The sequence below is a fragment of the Pinus tabuliformis genome, chromosome 3_2, assembly GCF_031772625.1.
Source record: "Pinus tabuliformis cultivar Carrire ecotype Pingquan chromosome 3_2, CPIR1, whole genome shotgun sequence".
NCBI classification, from domain to species: domain Eukaryota; kingdom Viridiplantae; phylum Streptophyta; class Pinopsida; order Pinales; family Pinaceae; genus Pinus; species Pinus tabuliformis.
Window position 1 is genome coordinate 98,281,838 of NC_142302.1, and position 6,617 is coordinate 98,288,454.

The window sequence follows — 6,617 nt, forward strand, 5'->3', positions numbered from 1 at the left end:
TGTTGAAGATGACCAACCTGAATTAATTTTTGGTCCAGCCATAGATGGTCAGTCCGAAGATAGTGAGGTTCCTCCATTTTACCTGAGTCTAAGAATCCACTAATGTATTCTTCATAACTCCATGCTTGATTCCAGAGCCTCCCATAATTTGATACCCAAAGCCATCATGGAAAGGTTGGGTCTAGATATAACTCGTGAATACCATGACTTGTACTCTTTTGATTCTAGTAAGGTCCATTGTCTTGGTCTAATCAAGGATTTGGTAGTATCCTTGGACCAAATCCGGGCAAAGAATGTCTTAATGGATGTGGTGGTAGCTAATATCCCACCATGGTTTGGTATGTTATTTTCAAGGTCCTAGGGAGTGAAACTAAGAGGCACATTGCAGTTAGAATTCTCCTATGCCACCATCCCGGTTTACAGGTAATTGAGGAAATTGTACCGAGAAACCAAAATGAAATTCATGATAACTAGCAAGGAAAGGCCGAATAATCATCTCATAAATGTTGTACATACATATTTAGAATCATTTATTTTATATAATGATATTGGATTGAATGAAGTAGATAGTTAGCTTGTAGAAATACAAGATGTACCAAGATTTTGGATTGTATAAGAACAGTTTTAGATCAGGGAAAAGAAAATCTGCCAAGTTTGTCAAAACAACCATCAGACAAGGCAAAGAAAGACTTAGAGCAACCATCAAGAAAGGTAATGGAAAATTCTAGAAAAGCACGAAGAGAAAGTTAAAAACGTTGAGCCAAAGCAGAAACCAGATTTACAGCCCTTGGAAGAGCAGCATGGTCTTTGGACCATGGGCTTTGATGGTGCTCTTGAAAAAGATGGGGCAGACATTGTCATTTGGATCAGAAGTCCACATCATGAGTAAGGTGAGGTCCCTCAGAATGTTAGATTATGCTCGTACACGTTAGCTTTTGATTGCACTAACAATGAGGCAGAGTATGAAGCGCTGATCACAGGTTTAAAGATCTTGAAAAAATTGGGTGCACGAAAAAATTACGTGTATGGTGATTCAGAACTTTTGATCAAGCAAGTTAAAGGTGAATATCAAGCTCACTATCCGCGAATGAGACAATATAGAAATGTTGTTCTAGATATTTTGAGGATGTTTCCTGGATATACACTTTCAGTTATACCAAGGAGTCAGAATCTTATGGCAGATTCATTTGCTGTAGTTGCAAGAAATTTCAAAATCCCCATCTTTTCAAATAGGAAATTTGAGATTCATGTAAAGCATCGGCTCTCTGTTCCTGACAAATTATGATATTGGCAAGTATTCTGGGATGACAAGCAGGTAAATAACTTTCTTCAGAGTGAAGGAGAGTTTGAGAATTGTTCCATGGATGAAGTTTACGACAAGGATGATCAAGTCATTGAGGTAGCTCAAGTTGATATACTATAGTTGAAAGACAACAATATTCTGAAAGGTCTTATACCTTTGGAAGATCTATTTGATCAAGATGATGTAGCAAGGAAGCCCACTTTGGTTCTTACAGAGAAAGGTGTCAAAGACGTGAACATTGAAACAAAAGACAAACCAAAAATGATCAAGTTGTCCAAATCATTATCTCCCAAGGTAAAAGAGAAATATATTCATTTATTGTCTAAATTTTATGATGTTTTCACGTGGGATTATGCAGACTTAAAGGAGTACGATAAGAAAATAATTCAGCATACCATCCCAATTAAACCTAATCAAAAGCCCTTTAGAAAAAATTTAAGAAAGATTAATCCAAGGTTGTTGCCATCCATAGAGAAAGAAGTTAACAAAATTTTCAAAGAGGGCATCGCTGTTCCTATCAGATTTTCCGATTGGATATCAAATCTAGTTCCGGTGAGAAAGAAGACCAAGGAAATAAGGCTTCGCATAGACTTCAGAAACTTAAATAAAGTATTTGTAAAAGATAATTATCCACTTCCCAAAATGGACCATTTCCTTTACAGAGTTGTTGGCACTTCCCAAATGTCACTTTTGGATGGCTACTTTGGTTACCATCAGATTTTAGTGATGAGGATGATCAGGACAAGACAACATTTACCACACCTTGGGGCACATTCAAATATGCAAAAATGCCATTCGGTCTAAAAAATGCAGGGGCCACTTTTTAGCGTGCCATGGACATAGCCTTTGCTAATGAAAAATATGTTTTCTTGGTTGTATATTTAGATGATGTAACAGTATTTTCACATTCAGATGATGAGAATTTGCATCATTTAGGATTTATCTACCAGAGATGTAGAAAGTTCAGGATCTCTCTCAACCCAAAGAAGAGTTTATTTTCCATGGAGGAAGGAAAACTTCTTAGCCAAATCATCTCAAAGGACGGCATCTAGATTAACCCTTCACAGGTAGAAGCCATTCAGGAAATTGATTTCCCTTGCAGCAAGAAAGAAATTCAAGCATTCAATGGTAAGATGAATTTCTTACGCAAATTTATTCCTAATTTGGCTGAACATCTTAGAGAGATGAAAAATATGTTGAAAAAGGATAATGATGTATAGTGGTCGGAAGAAGCCCGTAAGTCCTTTCATGAAATAAAACATGCCTTAATAATTGCCCCTGTTTTAATCAGTCCTGAGTACTCCATTGATTTCATAATATTCTCTTTTTCTTCTGAGCATACCATGGCAACAGTATTAATGCAGAAAAGGGGTAAAATCGAACATCCCATAGCATTTTTTAGTTGCAATATTAGGGATGTAGCCCTTAAGTACAACATCATAGAGAAACATGATTTGGCTATGGTAAAAGTAGTGAAAGATTCCAGAGTTTACATTTTACATTCGTATACTCTTGCTTATGTGCCTAATGCAGTGGTAAAAGAATTTCTCGGGCAAAATGACCCAGAGGGTAGAAGAGGTAGATGGATAGCAGAATTATTAGAATATGACCTTGAGATCAAGCCTACCAAGTTGATCAAGGGTCAAGGCTTAGCCAAGCTCATGGTTGAGTCAAATCTCCATGCTCTAGATATCAACCTTGTAGCAGCATTGTCCAATAATCAAGAAGAAGTAGATCTCATTCAGGTATCTGATATCTTTTTATCATCTCCATGATATTCTGATATTATTTATGTTTTGCAACATCTAAATCCCCCTCCAGGCATGTCTAAGGCTAAGAGAAGGTCATTGAAGCTGAAGGCTTCTAAATATTGCATTATGGATAATGCACTTTATTGGAAGGATCCTGGAGGTGTGTTGCTGAACTGTCTGACCGAAGATGAGTCTAAAGAGGTAATAAATGACTTCCAAAAAGGAGATTGTGGGGACCACTTGTACTAGAAGACCACGACGAACAAATAACTGAGAGAGGGTTACTATTGGCCTACACTTTTTGCAGATATCTACAAGGCAGTGATGAGTTGTCACGAGTGCCAAGTTTTCCAAGGTAAAAGAAAACTTCTTCCTTTGCCTCTACAACCTATATCAGTTCATGCACCTTTTCAGCAGTGGGGCCTAGATTTCATAGGCGAGATTAACCCATCATCATCCATACAACACAAGTGGATATTGACAGCTACAGACTATTTTACTAAGTGGATCGGAGCAATTCCAACCAGGCAAGAAACTGATTCATCTAGCATTCAATTTTTAGAAACTAGTATTTTGTCACGTTTTGGTTGTCCTAATAAGATCATCACAGACAACACGGTAACATTCACGTCTAAAAATATGAATGGATTTTGTGACAAATATAACATCAATTTGGGACATTCGACAACATATTTTCCGCAAGGAAATGGTTTAGTGGATTCCTCCGATAAATCCTTAATCAACATGATAAAGAAAATGTTGGAGGCCAACAAAAAGAATTGGCACAAAAAGCTTATCAGTGCATTGTGGGAAGATCGGGTGAGTAGTAAGAAATTTATCGGGCTTTCTCCTTTTGAAATAGTGTATGGAGTAGATACTCTCTTTCCTTCATCATTAGCAGTCCTCGTCACGAAATTGTTACAAGAAGAAGGAAGTGAAGAGAATGATATACATCGTTGGGTCAATCAAATGATTCACCTACAACAGACAGGAGATGGGGTATTTCAAAACACCTCTAAGCTCCATGATAGGATAAAAAATATCTATGACCGGAAAATGAAGGAGGATGACTTCAAAATTGGATATGTGGTACTCTATTGGGATGCTAGAAATGAGGACAAGGGTAAGCATGGTAAATTTGAAAATCTGTGGAAAGGCTCTATTGAGATTTCAGCTTTCCGAGGGAAAAATGCTTTCATGCTAGATGAGATGAATGGAGAACCATGCTTAGGAGGACCAGTCAATGGTAGGCTCCTTAAGCACTATCTTTTCTAAAATTTGATTCTCAGAAATTTCCCAGTTTCATTGTAAATAACAGTTTAACTCCTTGCAAGTGTGAAGTAGAAAATCACTTGAGTTCAGAGCCCGAAGTGAAGACCATGGAGCTTCACTGATTTTCTGCCATTTTCAAAGTTTAGTCATGTTGTATAATTATATATTACGGAGCAATGGAACACATAAAATATTGCAGAAATATAAACACAGAAAACACATAAAACAAGAGAGACACAGATATACGTGGTTCACCCAGTTTGGGCTACGTCCACCTCGAACAACTATTCCTTCCTTTCTATTATCCAACAAAACAACCTATAGCAGATCCGTTGTAATATCCTCTGTTTTCTCTCACAGTCTCACCTCTCTATTTCTCGCTCACAGAATACACATTGATTTCACAGCCTCAAATACAATGCCCTCATACAAAGAGAGGGGTTTCCTTCTAGGGCAAAAAACCCTAAACTAAACATAAGTTCTACTGTCAGATCATCCGCCTAATGAATGGCCCAAATTGACTAGAAATTTCTATACTTTTACAAGGCAATTTTACATTTATTTTTGGCTTCGGGGGTGCTGCCCCCAAGCCCCCGCCGGGGGACCATTGGCCCCCGCACCCCCCCGCGTGGAGGGGTGTACAAAATTTCTTGGGGTATACATCTGGCTGAAACAAAGACCTCTGAACAATCATGCTCCACACACAACAATCTCCCACTTGGAGAATGATTGTAGCAACTCCACTCCTGCCTCATTTGCTGGACAACGAATCCTCTTTGGACTTGGCTATTTCTCATCTTCATCGTCATCCTTGAAGACCAATTGAAACTGAGCATGTTCTAAGTTTCTCCCTGGTTACAACTTTTGTTAGCATGTCTGCAGGATTCTGGCTAGTGTGTATCTTTTCCAGCTTCAACTCTCCATCTTCCAACACTGATCGTATGAAATGGTACTTGAGTTGTATGTGTTTAGTCCTGGAATGAAATGCTGAGTTCTTTGCAAGATGAATGGCACTTTGGCTATCATTGTATAACATGCTCATATCATGCTCCTTACCCAATTCACCCATAAACCTTTGTAACCAAATCATTTCTTTACTAGTCTCTGTAGCAGCAACATAGTCTGCTTCTGTTGTTGAAAGTGCAACAACACTTTGGATTTTTGAAACCCAACTGGCAGTTGTTCTACCAACAGTAAATACATATCCTATAGTGCTTCTCCTGTTATCTCTATCACCTGCCATATCTGCATCAACATATCCCTGTAGAGAAATGTTTGAACCACCAAAGCATAATGCTTGATTTGCGGTACCTTTCAAATATCTGAGAATCCATTTCACTGCCATCCAATGTTCCTTTCCTGGATTGTTCATGTACCTGCTTACAACTCCCACTACATGTGCAATATCAGGCCTTGTGCAGACCATTGCATACATTAAACTTCCAACTGCTGATGCATATGGAACTTTAGACATATAATCCATGTCTTCTTGGGTCTTTGGGCACATTTCCTTACTAAGTTTGAAATGGCTAGCAAAAGGTGTACTAACTGGTTTTGCATTATGCATATTAAATATTTTCAACACCTTTTGTATGTACTCATTCTGAGACAATGTTAACTTGCGATTTTTCCTGTCTCTAGTGATTCTCATACCAAGGATTTGTTTTGCAACTCCCAAATCCTTCATTGGAAATGAATTTGCAAATTTTATTTTCAGCACATTTATTTCCTGCATGTTAGACCCTGCAACAAGCATGTCATCTACATACAATAACAATATAATATAGCTGCCATCATTTTGCTTTTTCAGATAAACACAATGATCAGAGTGACATCTAGTATAACCTTGTTCAGACATAAACTTGTCAAATTTTAGATACCACTGCCTTGGAGCCTGTTTTAAGCCATACAAGCTCTTCTTCAACATGCACACTAGTTTCTCCTTCCCTTTCACCTCATATCCTTGTGGCTGCTACATATATATCTCCTCCTCCAAATCCCCATGGAGAAAGGCTGTCTTTACATCTAACTGCTCAAGATGCAAATCTTCAGCTGCTACTAGAGTTAAAATAGTTCTGATTGAAGTCATTTTAACAACAGGAGAAAATATTTCATCAAAATCAATACCTTTCTTCTGTGCAAACCCCTTTACCACAAGTCTAGCTTTGTACCTCTATTTTCCTCCATCTTCTTCCTTCAGCCTATAAACCCATTTATTCTGCAATGTTGTTTTACCTGCAGGAAACCTGACTAAGTCCCAAGTCTGGTTATGTGCTAAGAAGTCCATCTCT